Below are 20,018 nucleotides of genomic sequence, written 5' to 3'. Positions count from 1 at the left end.
GTCACAGTCCCAGAGGATGCTGGGACTGTGACTTCATACTAGGCGGGGACATCATCCAGTGATGTCCCTATATAAGTCGCCGCACGCCCGGTCCCCATCATTGTGAGCGGAGGGAGTGACGAGTCAACATCTGAAGAGAAGAACAGAATGCGGCGGCGGCGGCAGCGATGACAGGGGGGCCACGTGCCCCCCCTTCCCCAAGGCACCCCCCATGTTGAGGGCACGCGGCCTGGTACGGCTCAGGAGGGGGGCCGCTCGCTCTTCCCCCCCTTTCCTGGCTGGCCGGGTAGCGTGCTCGGACAAGGGTCTGATGTGGACCTGGGGGGACCTCCACGCCAATTTTTTTTGGCATTGGGGTTCCCCTTTAAGTCCATACCAGGTGGCGGGGCCAGCGACGTTCCTTTGCGGGCCCCGCCTACCTGAAGACCCGGTCGAAATGAGCGGACTTTTCTCCGGGCGGGAAAAGTCAGTTTGTTTCAAAAGTATGGCGGACTGGCATACCAACGGCCGGATTGTCCGCGGAAATGCAAGTCCGGCGGGAAGATTGGAGTGCAAAACTACTTTCTAAGTCCGCCGTACTTTCAGGTCAAAAAAGTCTGCCGGAGGCTACACACGGGGGGATTGTCCGGCGAACTTGAGTTTGCCGGACTTTTCCACCTGATTGTTTGATCGTGTGTACGCGGCATTAGTCTTCCCAGTGGGCCATAAAAAGGTTAGCTACACTTGGAGTGAATCTGGCTCCCATAGCTATCCCCCTTACTTGTAAATAATAATGTTCACTGCACCAAAAATAATTGTTTAAACAAAACTGTAAACACTTCAATATATATATATATATATACAGTGCCTTGCGAAAGTATTCGGCCCCCTTGAACTTTTCAACCTTTTGCCACATTTCAGGCTTCAAACATAAAGATATAAAATTTAAATTTTTTGTGAAGAATCACCAACAAGTGGGACACAATTGTGAAGTGGAATGAAATCTATTGGATATTTTAAACTTTTGTAGCAAATAAAAAACTGAAAAGTGGTGCGTGCAAAATTATTCGGCCCCTTTACTTTCAGTGCAGCAAACTCACTCCAGAAGTTCAGCGAGGATCTCTGAATGATCCAATGTTGTCCTAAATGACTGATGGTGATAAATAGAATCCACCTGTGTGTAATCAAGTCTCTGTATAAATGCACCTGCTCTGTGATAGTCTCAGGGTTCTGTTGAAATTGCAGAGAGCATCATGAAGACCAAGGAACACACCAGGCAGGTCCGTAATACTGTTGTGGAGAAGTTTAAAGCTGGATTTGGATACAAAAAGATTTCCCAAGCTTTAAACATCCCAAGGAACAAGCGATCATTTTGAAATGGAAGGAGTATCAGACCACTGCAAATCTACCAAGACCTGGCCGTCCCTCTAAACTTTCAGCTCAGACAAGGAGAAGACTGATCAGAGATGCAGCCAAGAGGCCCATGATCACTCTGGATGAACTGCAGAGAACTACCGCTGAGGTGGGAGAGTCTGTCCATAGGACAACAATCAGTCGTACACTGCACAAATCTGGCCTTTATGGAAGAGTGACAAGAAGAAAGCCATTTCTCAAAGATATCCATAAAAGGTCTTGTCTAAAGTTTGCCACAAGCCACCTGGGAGACACACCAAACATGTGGAAGAAGGTGTTCTGGTCAGATGAAACCAAAATCGAACTTTTTGCCCACAATGCAAAACGATATGTTTGGCGTAAAAGCAACACAGCTCATCACCCTCAACACACCATCCCCACTGTCAAACATGGTGGTGGCAGCATCATAGTTTGGGCCTGCTTTTCTTCAGCAGGGACAGGGAAGATGGTTAAAATTGAGGGGAAGATGGATGCAGCCAAATACAGGACCATTCTGGATGAAAACCTGTTGGAGTCTGCAAAAGACCTGAAACTGGGACGGAGATTTATCTTCCAACAAGACAATGATCCCAAACATACAGCAAAATCTACAAAGGAATGGTTCACAAATAAACGTTAGAATGGCCAAGTCAAAGTCCAGACCTGAATCCAATCGAGAATCTGTGGAAAGAGCTGAAAACTGCTGTTCACAAACGCTCTCCATCCAACCTCACTGAGCTCGAGCTGTTTTGCAAGGAAGAATGGGCAAGAATTTCAGTCTCTCGATGTGCAAAACTGATAGAGACATACCCCAATCGACTTGCAGCTGTAATCGCAGCAAAAGGTGGCTCTACAAAGTATTAACGCAAGGGGGCTGAATAATTTTGCACGCCCCACTTTTCATTTTTTTATTAGTTAAAAAAGCTTCAAAAATCCAATAGATTTCGTTCCACTTCACAATTGTGTCACACTTGTTGGTGATTCTTCACAAAAAATAAAATTTTTATATCTTTATGTTTGAAGCCTGAAATGTGGCAAAAGGTTGAAAAGTTCAAGGGGGCCGAATACTTTCGCAAGGCACTGTATATATATATATTTTTTTTTTTTTTTTTTTTCTTCCCCAATAGTTTTTATTGAGTTTTTTTAGAAGGTCACAAACAGATAATTCAGTGGTACACTCTGTACAGTAGAAATTACAGCAAAAGATCACACGTAGATACAAAGTCAAATAAGATAGTATAAACTTTAAGTTTGGAGGTAATATAATTAGTAGTCTTACGGTAGGAGTGCTGCCCCCATCCCAGACACCCTATCTGGGAACAAACTGTGTCCTGGTTAGGGTGGCAGCACAGCCAACCATGGTTAGTGTCATAGTGATATTGAAATAACTTGAAATGGTACCATAACAAGACTTGAAACAGGGTAGTTAAATACATCAATTTGTACACAATCCGCATAACAGTGTAATCCGCAATGTGTAGTGTCAGTGTACCTGTAAAGAGGGTAAATTAGCTTATTACTTGTTGTGAGTAAGCAAGGTAAGCTTGCCAAGGGTGAGAAAGGAAAGGGGAATATAGGGGAGGAGTAGGGATGAGCCGAACACCCCCCTTTCGGTTCGCACCAGAACTTTCGAACAGACCGAAAATTATGCGAACTTTAGAACTCCATTGAAGTCTATGGGACTCAAACATTCAAAATAAAAAGTAATAATTTTAATGGCTAAAATGCAAGATATTATCCTAAAAAGGGTTTTGGGACTTGGCTCCTGCCCCAGGGGACATGGGTCAATGCCTAAAATGTTTTTAAAAACTGACGTTTTTTTCGGGAGCACTGATGAAGGTTAAAGTGAAAAAAAAGTGAAATATTCCTTTACATATCGTGCCTGGGGGGTGTCTATAGTATGCCTGTGAAGTGGCACGTGTTTCTCGTGTTTAGAACAGTCCCTGCACAAAATGACATTTAACGGAAAAAAAGTCATTTAAAACTGCTTGCGGTTTTAATGTAATATCTGGTTCCGGCATTATGGATGAAAATCATTGAGAAAAATGGCATAGGTAGCCCCCCTGCAAATTTCCAGCCCCTTTGGGTCTTGTACGGATATTAAGGGGAACCCCGTACCCATATTAAAAAAAGGAAAGGTGTGGGGCCCCCAGGCCCTATATACTCAGAACAGGAGTATACAGGCGGTGCAAACAAGACAGGGACTGTGTAAGTTTGTTGTGTTAAGTAGAATCTGTTTGTAATTTTGAACTGGTACAATTTTAAAATGTAGCTACTGTCAAAAAATCTATTTTTAAGCTTTTTGGAAAACATAGGGAAGGGTTATCACTCCTGTATAATTTGTTTTGCTGTCCGTCTTTTTTCATATCACTTCCTGTTGTCTCTTTCCATTTGCAAGTAGGAGACGTTTGTAAGTTGGATGTTTGAAAGTAGAGGCCTGCCCTATATGCTCTGCAGAAATGGCGGAACAAATTGTTTGTGTTGCCACAACACTGTAAGCCCTCAAAGTGACTCTTGGTGGGCGCTGGAGCGCCCTACTGTGAATGATTATATCAAGAATTGTAATTACATGCCATTGTTGAACAGTGGTAGAAAAATTGGGCCTTTGGTGGTTGTGGTGGTGGTGCTGGTGCCACAACACTATAAGTCCTCACAGGTACTCTCGGTGGGCACAGGAACGGGCCCTGCTGTGAAATATTATATCAAGAATTGTAATTACATGCCCCTGTTAAACAGGGGCTGAAAAATTGGGCCTTAGGCACTGCTTGATGGTGCCACAACACTGCAAAGTCCCCCAGATACTCTAGTTGGAGTGGAGGAATGAGCCCTGCTGCAAAGCATTGCATCAAAAATTGTATTACACGCCCCTGTTAAACAGGGGCTGAAAAATTGGGCCTTAGGCACTGGTGCTGGTGCCACGGCACTGTAACCTCTCCCATATACTCTATTTGTAGTGCAGGAATGAGCCCTGCTGCAAAGCATTGCATCAAAAATTGTAATTACACGCCCCTGTTAAACAGGGGCTGAAAAATTGGGCCTTAGGCACTGCTGCTGGTGACACGACACTGCAACCTCTCCCATATACTCTATTTGTAGTGCATTAATGAGCGCTGCTGCAAAGCATTGCATCAAAAATTGTAATTGCACGCCCCTGTTAAACAACGGCTGAAAAATTGGGCTGGTGGCATCACCCAGAACCAAAAATGTTCTTCCAAGATATCAGCGGAGGAGAACGAGGAAAGACAGTCAACATAACAGGACAGTCACTCAGCATCAGCATAGGCAGTCTTGAAGGGATGTGATATTTAAAAAAAAAATATTCGGTTACATCAGCTTCAGGTGCTTGGTAGCTGGTGGTGATCCAAGACTGATTCATCTTTATGAAGGTCAGTCAATCAACCAAGTCGGTGGACAGGCGCACCCTGTGATCGGTTACAAAGCCACCAGCAGCACTGAAGGTGCGTTCCGAAAGAACGCTGAATGCAGGACAGGCCAGTAGCTCAATTGCATACTGTGCAAGCTCTGGCCAGTGATCCATCCTCAAGACCCAGTAAGCAAGAGGATTTTCGGTGGGAAAGGTGTCCAAGTCTGACCTTGCCCCTAGGTATTCCTGCACCATGTAAATCAGACGCTGGCAATGGTTGCTGGAATCGATCATACCTTGGGGCTGCGGACTAAAAAATTGTCTGAATGCATCGGTCAGACGGCCACCTTCTCCACCGCTCCTTCTGACCGATGCCTCAGCAACACGTTGTCCAGGACCAGGAGTAACCTGCCAGTCTCTGGGAACGCGTTGCACAGACCTTTCTGCAAGGCCTCCCAGAGATGTCTCATACTCTGCTCCCTCTGCGATGGCAAGATAAGGTCGGCAACCTTACCATTGTACCGTGGATCAAGGAGAGTGGCCAGCCAGTAATGGTCCCTCTCCTTGATCCGAAGAATACGAGGATCCTTCCGCAGGCTTTGCAGGATCAGGGAGGCCATGCAGCATAGGTTAGCTGAGGCATTCGGTCCAGAGTCCTCTGGGTCACTAAGGACAACATGATCCGCAGCTACCTCCTCCCATCCACGTACAAGTCCACAGGTTTCTTGGGACTGTAAATCATCCCTACAAGACTGCTGCTGCTGATGCTGAGTGCCAGGCCCCACCTCCATGCTGTCACAATCATCCTGCTCCTCCTCCTCGCCCTCTTCCTGTGTGATGGGTGGGACAGCAGGAACACTGTCTGGATAAAGGGGGCCTTGAGAGGCAAGGAAGTCCTCCTCTTTCTGCCTCTGTTCTGCCTCAAGTGCCCTGTCCATTATTCCATGCAGCGTATGCTCCAACAGGTGGACAAGAGGTACAGTGTCACTAATGCATGCACGGCCACTGCTCACCATCCTTGTGGCCTCCTCAAATGGTGACAGGACAGTGCATGCATCCCTGATCATGCCCCCATTGGCTTGGTGAGAAAAACCAAGCTCCCCTGACCCTGTCCTGGTGCTGTAGTCGCACAGGTACTCATTGATGGCCCTCTCTTGCATGTGCAGCCACCGCAGCATGGCCAACGTTTCCACCTGGTGGACATGTCACATATAAGGCGGTTCTTGGGCAGGTTCAACTCCTTTTGGAGCTCAGCCAGCCGAGCACTGGCATTAAATGATTGGCGGAAATGCACACAGACTTTCCTGGCCTGCTTCAGGACCTCCTGTAAGCCCAGGTACCTGACCAAGAACCGCTGCACCACCAGGTTAAGGAAGTGAGCCACACAGGGCACATGGGTCAGTTGTCCCTGTTGGAGGGCGGAGAGGAGGTTGGCTGGCACCTCCGGACCACCGCAGTGGAGCCCTGCATAGGTGGGGGAAAGGGCCGGGCAGAGGGAGGGGCTCAAGCACAGGTTGGCACACTGGGACACTGGCACAGGACTGCGCTGCCCTGACTGTGGCACTAATTATCTCCTGCACCCCCTTCATAGCCTGCCCTGACCTTGTCTCTCCTCCATGGCCTTCATGCGCTCCTGAGTCCTGAATTGTCAAAATTCCACAGATAAAAAAAAGAATGCTTGTCGTTGTCAATCCCAGATTCACTTAATACTTTTGTTATGTCAGTGTCCATGTTGTGAGACTATGTGTGCATAGCTAGTAAGTATTTTGTGGCTGAAAATATGACCTGGAGGTTTTTAAGATTCGCCTGCCATTAAAGTCAATGAGGTCCGCTGCAAACTTTGTGGTTTAAAAACTTTTGCCCGTGTTTGTGGTTCACGTTCGCGAATCTTCCCGTCAGAAATTCGTCCATCACTACACAACACCAACTAACTCCTGCAGATGGTTGTATTAGAGAACACCAGCAATAAAGGGTAGATACAGGTGTATATTGTGCTGTGCTGGAGGCACACAACAACCACTAACTCCTGCAGATGGCTCTATTAGAGAACAGCAATAAAGGGTAGATACAGGTGTATAATGCGCTGGAGGCACACAACACCAACTAACTCCTGAAGATGGCTGTATTAGAGAACACCAGCAATAAAGGGTAGATACAGGTGTATATTGTGCTGTGCTGGAGGCACACAACACCCACTAACTCCTGCAGATGCCTTTATTATAGAACACCAGCAATTAAAGGGTAGATACCAGTGTATACTGTGCTGTGCTGGAGGCACACAACACCCACTAACTCCTGCAGATGGCTGTATTATAGAACACCAGCAATTAAAGGGTAGATGCCGGTGTATACTGTGCTGTGCTGGAGGCACACAACACCAACTAACTCCTGCAGATGGCTCAATTAGAGAACAGCAATATAGGTAGATACAGGTGTATACTGCGCTGGAAACACAAAACACCCACTAACTCCTGCAGATGGCTCAATTAGAGAAGAGCAATATAGGTAGCTACAGGTGTATACTGCGCTGGAGGCACACAACACATCAACTAACTCCTGCACATGGCTCAATTAGAGAACAGAAATATAGGTAGATACAGGTGTATACTGCGCTGAAGGCACACAGACAACACCCACTAACTCCTGCAGGCGCCAGAACACTACACAAGGCCGCCGTGCTGGCGGCCTTATATAGTGTGGGGAGTGTACTAAACAGCCTGAGCTATAATTGGCCACAGGCATCCTGCCTGTGGCCAATCATGGCTCTCCTCGCTGATGGCACTGTGATTGGCCAAGCATGAGGGGTCACAGTGCATGCTTGCCCAATCATGAGCCAGCAATGCACTGCAATGACGCAATGCATTGTGGGCCGTGAGCGCCACACTAATTTGGCACGAACAGCCCACGGAGTTCTGGCTTCGCCGAACGAGCGAACAGCCGGTGTTCGAGTTGAACATGCGTTCGACTCGAACACCAAGCTCATCCCTAGAGAGGAGGGAAGTGATAGGGGAAGGGGTTTAAGGATAGGGTAAATCAGTCACCATAACATACACACTTTCAAGCTTTGACTGTGCACTTAGGGTTTGATAACCAGGGTTCCCACTCTAAATACTGTGAGACTAAAGTTTGGATTGCCAATAATTTCTCCATCTCAAATTGATGGTTGAAGGTGAGAATGGCATCACTGGGGGAAAGTGCATTGGTAGTATTCCACTGCCTTGTAATTGTGATTTTTGCTGCTAATAAAAATTGTATAATCACTACTCAGAATTTGGGAAGAAATTTGTGAATGATCAGGTGCAAGATGGCTAGCTCTGGATTCGATGCAATGTGTTGGCTACATATATCGGACAATATGGAAAAAATCCTATTCCGGAATGACCTTAGTGATATGCAAGCCCAAAGTATATGGTATAGAGTGCCCGATTCTCTGCATTTTCTCCAGCATAAGGCCATTTGGGTTGGGTAAAACTTGGAAAGTTTTAACAGGGTAAAGTACCAAGAGTGTATTACCTTTTGGTAGTGTTCCCAATGGTTTACACACTTGGATAAAGTATAAATGGTGGAGAAAGCTTTCATACAACAGGTTGGTTTTTCACAAGGCTTCTTCCCATTTGGCAACAGTGGCGATCTTTGAGAAGGAGTCTTAGTGTTGTGGATATTATAAAACAGGGAAATACCCCTTAGTGGGGTTGTAGGTTTGTGGAAGAAAGTATACATTAAGACTGGAATTGTAGAGGTAGAGGGTGTTTTTGGTAGACATGTGCGATTTGTTTCGTACGAAATTTGTACGTTCCAGAGGATCTGAAATACGAATTGCCATGTGTCCGAATTTTATACGAAATACGAACTTTTGTTTACGAATTTTGGATCAGTCGTCGTCGTAGAATCATTATGCTTATTATGAGGGGCTCCCACCATCCCTGTGCTATGCTGACTTCCTCCTGGGGCTGTACCCCTGCTGGGCTCATTATGAGGGGCTTCCACCATTCCTGTGCTGTGCTGACATACTGAGCACAGCAGGGGTACAGCCCCAGGAGGAAGTCAGCACATCACAGGGATGGTGGGAGCCCCTCATAATGAGCACATGGCTGCCGTGCACAGCTGCTCCAGCTTTTGCCTGCTCCAGTTTTGATCCCCTGCACTGTACGGGGTCACCGGGGAAGTGCGGGGTCACTGGATTTGGTGGATTTGGTGTTACCACACATGTGCTCTCCGCACATCCCCGGTGACCCCAGTGTGGGGGATCTATCAAAACTGGAGCAGGCGAAAACTGAACCAGCGGTGCATGGCAGACAATCTGCTTCTCTCTTTAATTCTCAAACTGAAGAGAAGCTGATTGGTTGCCATGGGCAACTGCTCTAGATTCAGTTTGCTCCAATTTTGATCAATTTCCCTAAATGTCTTTTTATCTGTTCTAGCAGTCATATGTGTAAATGAGAAGAATGGTGAGGGCACATCAGGGCACATTGGGGTACATCAGGGCATATTGGAGCACATTGGGGCACATCAGGGCATAATAGGGCATATTGGAGCACATTGGGGCACATCAGGGCACATCGGGGGAAAACTGCGTTTTGGAGCACATTGGAACACATTGGTGAACATCAGGGCACATTGGGGAACATCAGGGCACAGCGTTTACCAGCCAGCATGCAGAGTAGAGCAGAAAGCGTGTGTAATAAGTTCTCTCTCCGCTGCTCCCTGGAGGCCATCCCAGATGGTGTCACAAGCAAATCAGGGTAGATGAGAAGTGAGGGGAGGGATTGGTCATGCCTGCTGCAGACAGTCAGTTCAAGGAATATTCAGAGTGAGGGAGGGGTACCCCAGCTTTGGCAAACTGATTTTCAAAAATGCTAACTGCTCCATTAGCTGGGGGGACAACTGGGATCTTTGGGGTGACAGGATGTTTCCTGTCACAGAAAACACCCGCTCACTCTGGACACTTGTCGGAGGGCAGGACAGTAGTTCCTTGCCCATATCTGTGAGGGCAGGCCATTCCTTGCTCTTCTCCTGCCAAAAAAACATTGGATCTGTGGTGGGGTGCACTGGTGAGGCTGACAAATAGGACATGACAACCTCCTTTGCTGATATGGGTTTCTTGGGGCGCACTATGCTGAAGGTTCCCATTAGGGTGTCAAGTGCCTCAGCCAAGACAGAAGATGCTCCGCTGGCAGGAGCTCTGCTCACTTCACTAGATGATGCATGGGAGAGGGGCTGTTCAATATCTTCTTCCTCCTCTTCCTCCTCTCCCAGCCTTACCATCTGCCTTTCCCTCTGACGCACCCTGTCGATTAGTCTGTCCTGCCATGTTGTCAGAGCACTACACTGCACAGCCATTTTGCCCTTGATGCGAGGGTCACACATGGCAGCCAGCATCAGTTCTGGGCAAGAGGCGGTCAACTCCTGCGTGCGCCTGCCCAACTGCATCAGAAATGTGTTTAGCAGAGCCAACACATCAGGCTGAGGGCCACCACCAGGCAAAGGTTCCTCAGCCAACTTGAACCACTCCAATTTGCTCTGAAGGTGGTTGAAGAGTGGGAGCACATGACCAATGCTGGCATCCTCGCGACTTAGGTGTTCTGTGACAGAGAGGAAAGGTTTGAGGACTGCCAGAATCTGCCCAATTATGGCCCAGTCCTCCCTGCCTAAAGGTCTCTCTATGCCAATGTTATGATCACAGGCCATGGCATGGAGAGCCTTCTGCTGCTCAAGGATGCGTTCCAGCATTGCTAGGGTTGAATTCCACCTAGTCCCCACATCCTGTTTTAGGCAGCGTTCTGGAAGGCCTGCCTTCCTCTATTGCACCCTGAGGAGGTGGCTGTCCCTCACACTCTGATGAAAGTGGCCAGCCATCTTCCAACAAGAGTCCACCACTTTGGACAGCCTTCCATCGAGGCCAGAAATGGTGTCCACCAACCGAAAACTGTCAGTTACCACCTGGTGGAGAAGGTGGGCTGAGCAGCGCACACCCACAAAGCTGCCATCCCTTACAGCCTTGACCATGTTGCTGCCTCCATCAGTGACAACATAGCCAATCCGGTAGTTGTTGTCTGCCTGTCCAAACCACTGCAAGAACATTTTCTGCAGGGCTTTCAGGATGTTTTGCACTGTGTGCTTTTCATCAAGCACCTCAGCGTGCAGTAGGAAGGAACGGTGCCCCTGTTTCTGAACTGCTGACGAGGATCCAGATGTTTGAACTACATCATGGGACACTTTGACCTGCCACCTATGTGCCGTCAGGAACAGGAAGACATGCTGGGCATTACACGCACTCCACAGGTCAGTGGTCTGGTGCACTGCCTGTCCACCTGCTCTTCCAATCTCCTCCTTGAGCACCCCAACACAAGACCTGTGTAAGTCTGGCACCACAGTTTGGCTGAAGGTCTTACGTGATGGCACACGGTACTGTGGTGCAATAGCCTGCATCAATTGTTTGAAGGGCTCACCTTCCACCATGTTGAAAGGTGCTCTTCCAACTGCAATGAACTGGCCAATCAGGCGTGTTATTTTACGTACCTGTGCCCGAGACATACCCTTACTCTGAAAGCCACCAAAATCGTCCAGGGTGGCCTGGCTGGTATGGATTGGATATGGGATGGTAACAGCATTCTTTTCTGCCTTATACTGGCTGGGGGTGCTGGCACTCATGGTGGCTGTGGCAGTGCCACTATTGGTTCCCTTTTTGGTGTTTGGAGGAGTGTCCATTATACTTTTCTCCCCTAACAGCACTGCGTGGTGGTGCACATGCATGTGCTGGTTCATGCCACTATTACTGAGATGTCCTATGTCTTGGCCCCGGCTGACCTCCCTGCCACAGTGATTGCATTTGGCCTTCTGACGGACACCAATTCTTTTAAAATGCTGCCAAATGCTGGAACGGCAGCCACCACTAATTACAGAGCCGGATGGAATCCCTTCCACTGCAGTGGTCACACTCTCTTCCTGAGGTTCGGCAGGAGCAGGAGGAAGAGACCTGAACATCCCAGGTATTTTGGGTGCTGTGATGGATTGAGGCCTAATGGTTGCATTGGCCCAGGCTTAGAAAGCACTTGGGCAGGGGTCTTTTTAGGAGAGAAAAGTAGAGGGGACTGAGAGGAGATACTTTCTGGGCTGTCGGTGGTGCCAACATGGGTAGAGGGCTGGAAATTAAATTTGTCTACAACAATGTCAGGAAATCCTGCTTCTACCTCTTCCACGTTGCCAAGGGAACAGTAATCATTAAAAGCAGTAAACTCTGTCTCCTTGCTGATCACTTCCAAGCTCCCTGTAGTGCTGATGGTGATGGCACTGGCAGCAATGGTGGTGGTGACATCATCATGAGCCTCGGCCTCCTGACATGTTTCCTGCTGCATGGCCAGGATCTCCAGCTTTGGCTGCACAAATGTATGTGCACTGGGAACCCATTTGGCCTGCCCTCTTCCATAAAAGGTACCAATGGGCAGCATGATACCAGCAGCAGTGGCGGTAGCGCCACTTTTGCTATGAACTGTGCTGCTGGTTCTAGGAGGTAAATCCTGGAACAGCTAGCGACATGAAAATGTCTGCTGTTTGCCAGGCTCTTTACCACCAGCAGTCTTCACTCCCATTCGTCTCAGCTTTATGGGAGGTGAGCTGAGCTCAGAGGGCACAGAGACAGAACATCTGCTCATGTACACAACTGCTGCTCATGTACACAACTCATAGCTCTCCCTCTCCTAGCAGCACTCTTACTGCTTTTTTGGCCTTGTTTGCTGCTAATTTTTCCTTTAAAAGTTAGAAAAATGTAGACAAAAAATAATATGATTTTGATTGCAGCAAACTAACACCAAAATGACCAAATGTACAAAAAAAAAAAATATTATACCAACAGAAAATAACAAAATATTAACTAAATGAAAAAAGAAATGAAAAAAAAAAAAAGATCTCTCAAAACCAACCAAAAAACGAATAAAACCAGAAACTTAGCACTAACAGATGATACACTCGCAAACTACAACAGATATAAACTAAAATGAACAATGAAAAACTAAGAATTGCAAAGATATTCGCTCAGATGCACAGACAAATAAGTCTGGTATAGGTCTCTCAAGAGAGTAATGCCGCGTACACACGATCGGAATTCCGGCCAGAAAAAGACCGATGAGAGCTTTTCATCGGAAAATGCGACCATGTGTATGCTCCATCGGAATTTAGCTGTCCGAATTTCCGCCAGCCAAACATTTATAGCATGTTCTCAATTTTCCCGACGGAAAAACGGTAATTCCGATCATGTGTATGCAATTCCGACATGCCAAAAATCACGCATGCTCAGATTCAACTACGAGACAGAATTTATTGGCTACTGGCTATTGAACTTCCTTTTTCTAGTCACGTCGTACGTGTTGTACATCACCGCGTTATAAATGATCGAAATTTGATGTGACCGTGTGTAGGCAAGACAGCTTGAGCCGAAATTCCGTCGGAATTCCGTAAGGAAAACCATCAGAACCTTTTCCGACGAGAATTACGATCGTGTGTACGTGGCATTAGGTCTTTATTTTTCCAAAAGTGGAGGTCATTGCAGGGTATAAAGTGTTGGGATAGGGATTTTGCAAAGTGATCACTTGGGTGAAGATAAAAGGGGATCTCAAATCACAATTTGATGGAGATTTGTACAGTTGGGACAGTAGAGATGGGTGGTGGGGCTCCAATGAGAGTCAATTAAAAATCTTTATGTAGGACCTTGGTGGCTTCCATAAATGCCCATGTTTATGTTTAGGGGGGTTCCACCAAAATCTAAGTTGATCTAAGGCACAGGCTTTATAATAGGCCATAATATTGGGTACTCCCATTACACCATTCCTTCTGTGCCGTATTATAATATAAAGGGAGAATCTGGGGGGTTTGTGGTACCAAATAAATTGAGTGAAAAGTTTTTGGATGGAGGAAAGGAAGGTATGGGGGTTATTAGGGTGCAAAAGAGATGAAGGAGTTTTTGGGAGGTCGCTATTCTTCCTGCTGTTGATAGTTCCTGAGTAGGGATGAGCCCAAGTTTGACTCGATCATACACATGGAGACAAGGTGCTTTAGGGGGCTACCCAAAATCGCCCTCCCTATGTTAAGGGTACGGTTCAAGATGGGGGCGCTCTCTCGTCCCCCCTCTTTTCCTGGCAGGTTGCGTTATTGGATAAGGTTCTGGTATGGATTTTTGGGGGAACCCCCATGCCATTTTTTTTTTAATTTTTAAAAATTATTGGTGCAGGGTTCCCCTTGATATCCATACCAGACTCCAATGCAATATTTTTTTACATTTTGGTTCAGGGTTCCCCTTAATATTCATACCAGACCCAAAGGGCCTGTTAATGGACTTAGGGGGGATCCCATACTGTTTTTTTTTTCAATGACTTTTATCTGTAAGTTATTATAGCCGTTAGTAGTTTTAAATGTTATTTTGTGCAGGGACTGTTCTAAACATGAGAAAAATGTGCCACTTTACAGGCATACTATAGACACCCCCCAGGTGCAAAATGTAAAAGAATATTTCACTTTTATTGTTTCACTTTAAGCATTATTAAAATCACTGCTCCCAAAAAAAGTCAGTTTTTAAAACTTTCTTTTGCATTGATACATGTCCTCTGGGGCAGGACCCAGGTCCCTGAAAACTTTTTATGACAATAACATGCATATAACCGGGGTGGGGGGAGGGGGGGGGGTTTCATTGTTTTTGTTGTTTTGCTGTTTTTGCTTTATTATTTGTGTTGCAGTAGCTCTTCTATGCAATGGCTGACATCCATGTCATAAATGAGGTCCCGAAGCCATAATGCCGAAGAACAGACATGAGGTAAGGCCAAGATAATGTGTCAAAGGCTTTATTTACATCAAGGGATAGAAGCATAGATTCAAGAGAGCGAGTATGGGCTATATGCTAGAGTTGCACTATACGTCGTATGGCATCTCCTGCTTGTCTCTGGAGCACAAAGCCAACCTGATCTTTTTTTATCAATCGGAAGATTTTTTGTCAGGATTTTCATATCGACATTAATGAGCGAGATAGGTCTGAAATTGGCCCAAGAAGAGTGGTCGCGGTCTGGCTTGGGAATCATCACTACATTTGCTGTTAGGAGATCTGGGGTGAGGGGATAACCGTTTTTTACCGAATTGTACATAGCTACTAAGTGAGGTGCTACCACTGGTGCCAACTTCCTGTAATAAAGCGCCGTGTAACCGTCAGGCCCAGCCCGTTTTTCCCACCTTAAGTTCCTTTATAGCTTGCAAAATTTCTGAAAGTTGGATGTCCTGATCCATGAGGGTGACATGTGCTCCCGTCAAGGATGGGAGCGAAAGGCGACCAAGGAAGTCTCTGAGCAGCATCCCTCTCTGGAGCTGTGTATAGTTTCGCAAAACCAAACCCAAACTCCTCTAGTACATGTTTTGGATTACCCCATAGAACATTATGTCGATCCCACAGGGTTATAGGGTTTAGTTTAGGGGCAAAGGTTCGGAGTCTGTTGGCTAACATTCGAGTCAGCTTATTCACCCTCACACACCATCTCTGACGGGACCAGAGTAAAACACGCTCAGCCACCTCAGTGAGGCACAGATCGAGCGTGGGTGGGAAATTGTTTAAACGTCTTAGATAACGTCGCCAGTCGGGACTCAAGCTCTTTCTGTTTTGTTTCCCTCACCCTCTTACGGGCCGACGCTAGACAAATAATCCGACCACGTAGCACCGCTTTATAAGCCTCCCAGAGGGTTACTGGAGACGTCACTGAGCCCAGATTGTCGCGAAAGTAGTCTTCTGAAGCTCTAACGATTTCCTCCATGACCCCTACATGAGAAAGGAGCGAATCATTCATCACCCAGGGGGAAAACCGGGGTCTATCTAGGATGGATATAATCCCTGCCCTGAGGGTGACACTCCCTCCACAAGTCAACTAGATCGTGAGTTTGTAAGGAACGAATAAACTTTCTAGTGCTTGCCGACGGGCCATGCTTCTCTGACGAGTGTTTGCCCAGTTTAGGGTTTAAAACTAAATTAGATTTGCCCGCAAGAAGGAGGGTGCCCTTGCAGTGGGATGTCAACAGGGCACAGACATGGGTCAAAAAGGGCCCCGGGTTTATATTAGGGGCATAGTACATCATTATAGTGACCTCCGTGTCATAAATGGTGCCTTGCAGCAGTAAATATCTGCCGTCAGGGTCTGCAATCTGTTTAGTGCAACTAAATGGAACTGATTTGCGGAACGCCACGAGAACCCCCTTTTGCTTAGTTGGGGCATTTGCCAAAAAGACTTGAGGAAACTGAGCGTCAAAATATTTGGGATGGGAGGCCTCAGAAAAATTAGTCTCCTGTAAACTTGCAATGTCAATTCGTTGTTTGAGTAGATACTTAAAGACCTTCACCCTCTTATGAGGGGAGTTCATGCCCTGTACATTCAGGGACAACCAATTAATTATCATTAAGGTATTAACGGGTGGCCGCTTACCTGGAACCAGAATGCACACCCCGCGAAGACAGAGGGGAAAGGGAAGGACAGAAGAGTTAGAGAGGGGGATAAGAAAGCAATTGGAAGTGTCAAAACATAAAGGGTAGTATAATCGTGCAATGCTGTACACAAATAACTTTCATACAGCAAGATTGCTATTGGTCGTGGGTTTAAAATCCCACGAATTGGTCGGGCATTGACTCGAACCGTAGTCCGGGCCAAGTTCCAACACATGTCGGAGCAGTGGTCTGTCGGAAACCACTCGGCATAACTTTATCAGTAATCATGAGTATTAGAGAACATGTCAACAATGGCATAAAAGCGTGAATATCAAAGAACAAGTCAACAATGGCTTGAAAAACAAATTATTATGTGTGGAGGACCTCGTCACACAAACAAACAATATGAACTTGGTCAACAGGGTCAAGAACGATCAGGGTCCAGGCTCAGATTGTGTAATCAAAAACCTTCTATTTCCCTCAAATGGCCATAATAAAAGGATCCCGTAATAAAAAAAAAGGGGGGGTGGCAAGATAAAGGTTTTTCCATTACCACTATAAGCGGAGACCCTCACAATAGGGAGTAAGGGGGGAAGAGAGAGAAAAAAAACTAATTTAAAATAATATATATAAAAAAAATATATAAAAGAATTTATAAAAAATTAAAAAAATTATGTACTGGGGGGGAAGCATAGTCATTACCTGAGCGAAACAATTGTCCAAGGAGAGATCAGGGTAGCACCTCAGTCCACCATCACCAGCACTTAAACTGGGCAACTACGATCTGGGATTGTGTCCCTGCGCGGTCCCTCGCAGGTTTGATGGAAAACAGGTCTTCTTCTTGCCAGATTCACGGATGGGGTGTAGGGGCAATTTGTCCGTCTGGCAGCACAAATTGCATCCGGCTCATAGATCTATGAGCCGGCCAACTGCACAAAGTCTGGTAAGAATTCACAGTTTTCTAGCGATGTCCACCTTTAGAAACATCTTGAAATCTCTGGGCCTGAAGAGAACGGAGGGCTTAAGATCTGTGCTGAGACGACTGAGAGGATCTAGTAGGAGCCTGGGAGGGACCTGGACAGACCATGGAAGTCTCTGGTTGGGAAGGAGGGAGGTCAAACTGTAGCTCCTGAAATTGCCGCCGGAGGTCTGGCAAAGATGAAGCATGGAACTGACGTCCTAGGTGGTAAAAGGAAAGTTTAAAGGGGAACCTCCACCAATGTTTCTGGCTTGTAAGATTTGCAGATAGGGCTTCATGTTCCTCCTTTTAGCTATAGTAACTGGGGAAAGATCTGCAAATAGTTGGAGGGGGTTTCCCTGGAATGAGATGTCCGGTAAATCCCTGGCCAATTGGAGAAGCCGCTCCTTGGTTCTGTAGAAGTGAAATTTTATGATTACGTCCCTGGGAGGTCCCTCGGTGGGCTTGGGGGCGAGGGACCTGTGTATACGGTCAAATTCTAGACGTTCCGCAGGGATATCAGGTGCAAGCTCCTGGAAAAAAGCTGTAGCCGTTCCCTTGAGGTCTCTAATGGCCTCCGGGAGGCCGCGTATACACAGGTTACCTCCAAGGGCCCTATTTTCAGAATCCTCAAGCTTGTCCTGGAGATTAACAAGTTCAGCATTCAGTTTTTCCACCTCCTCCTCATGCCCCTCCAGTACTGTGGTTGTTAAGTCCATCCTCTCTTCCAACTGATTAGTGCGGTGTACTAGCTCTTTAAGACCCTTCACCAGTTCAGCAGATAGCTTGCGGGAGGCTGCATTAATTTCATCCCTCACTATAGTGCGGAATTTCTGAAGCAGAGCATCGGAGCCAGTGTCCACAGGACTTGCCAGGTTAGAGGGGAACTGTGACAGGCTATCGTCTGAGTGCTGTGTGGCATCGTCTGGCTCCGTCGGTTCAGGTGCCATCTTGTCCTTCCCCTTCACCTTCTCCCGGGCAGGAGAGGATGTCCCCAGGCTGTGGTACTTAAACAAACTGCGGTTTTTGGATGATCAGACTGAATCCAGGGAATCACTTTTTACCCTTCCCTGCAGCCTTCCCTCTACCCCAGCAGAGGAACAACCTGGGCCTTCCATCTTGGAAGAAGTGGATGCGTCCAGCTGGAGCCAGGTGTATTATTTTTAGACATACCGTATTTGCCAGCGTATAAGGCGGCTGGGCATATAAGACGACCCCCTACTTTTCAATTTAAAAAGTTGGTTTTGTGCTGTACTCACTGTATAAGACGACCCCCTTGTGCGGGAATTCCGTATGTTCAGAAACGAAGTTGGCGCCGGGTAACATGCTGTCTCACAGTATACATATAGTATACCGCCCTGAGCCAATCACGGCAAGCTATGCATTCTATTATTGCATGCAATGCCTGCTCGGATTGGCAGAGGCTGTTACATCATCAGCCCGCGCCTCTGACTCTCACAGCCAATCCGAGCAGGCTGCAGATGTTGTTCCTCCAATCCGAGCAGGCGCTGTATTCATTAATATAATACATCGCTCGCTGGGATTGGCTCAGCGGTGTATATTGTATGTATACAGTATTACCACACACTCGGCGAGTATGCGGAGAGCTTAACATCCAGTGGGCAGCTTTATATCCGGCGTATAAGACGACCCCCGCTTTTTGCTCATTTTTTTTTTACTGTAACAGGTCGTCTTATACGCCGGCAAATACGGTATTTATTGTCCTAATATTAATGATGTTAACTAGATGTTATAATTGATAACAAATTAATGATTTAAAGCAAAGTGATGTATACATATCGATTGACAGTAGTGGCCAAAAATGTTTGGGACAAGAATGAAAAATGTTGGGGTCAGAATGATAATCTTTTCTATTTATTAACATTCAATTTGCAAGTCATGAACTGAAAATTGTGTGTGATTGGTGAAGCAAAAACTAAAACTGATGCTTTTTTATACACAGGATGAGCTCAGCCAGGAGGAGGGTCTGGAAAGTGATAGCCAGGAAGAGGCCATGCCCAGTGGCAGCCAGGAGGAGGCCATGCCCAGTGGCAGCCAGGAGGGGAACAGGCCCAGTGGCAGCCAGGAGGTGAGCGGGCTCAGTAGGAGCCTCACCAAATCCCAGGTGCCTCCCCTCTGCCTTACAACCAAAAGGTCCCAGAAGCCCCCCAATTCCCGAAGAGGCCTATGGCTGCTATCTAGCCACTAGATTGCTTAAATTGGAGGAGGGCCAATGCCTCCTCTGTGAGGAAATTATTGGTGAGGCCCTAAAGAAGAGGTCAGCTGACTGAGAACAGCTAAGTATGTGAGCTCGCTCATCCTCCTCCTCCTCCTGCCATAAGTCCACCATCAGGGCCACATCCACTAAGGAAGGCTGCAGGGAAGCATGGAGGGTAGGCTGCAGCGAAGAGAAGAAAGTGATGACTTGGCTTCAGTCTGGTCTGACAGAAGATGCAGGCTGGTGTAATACCACAGTCTGGGGACATAAATGTCATCTGCTGCTGATCCTAATCTCTGGGATTCCTGGACCAGATTGTGCCCCATATTATATGGACTCCTCAAGCTAACAATTTTCTTTTCCACAGACTTGATGTGTGCCCTAGGGGCCAAAAGTCTTCGCAAATTCCAAAAGTTTCTCCAGCATTGCCTTCCTCTCTTATTTTGTTACCCAGATTTTATTTTCTGAAAATACTTGCCTATGTGTTTTTCTTCAAAAAGGACAGTTTGTGTGTAGGCAGGTACATTTCTAAAATACAATGTCAAATTAACAAAGGACACCAACCTCCTTGAAGATAATAAAAAAATACAAGATAATAATGTTATTGTGGTACTTTGACACCTAAAAAATAAAATTATATATGGAGATCACTAGAAAATTA

The sequence above is a fragment of the Lithobates pipiens genome, unplaced genomic scaffold (assembly GCF_037356315.1).
Source record: "Lithobates pipiens isolate NorthernLeopardFrog02 unplaced genomic scaffold, aLitPip1_a1.2 Scaffold_18, whole genome shotgun sequence".
NCBI lineage: Eukaryota > Metazoa > Chordata > Amphibia > Anura > Ranidae > Lithobates > Lithobates pipiens.
The sequence above is the reverse complement of the archived record's forward strand: the minus strand, read 5'-3'. Positions refer to the sequence as shown.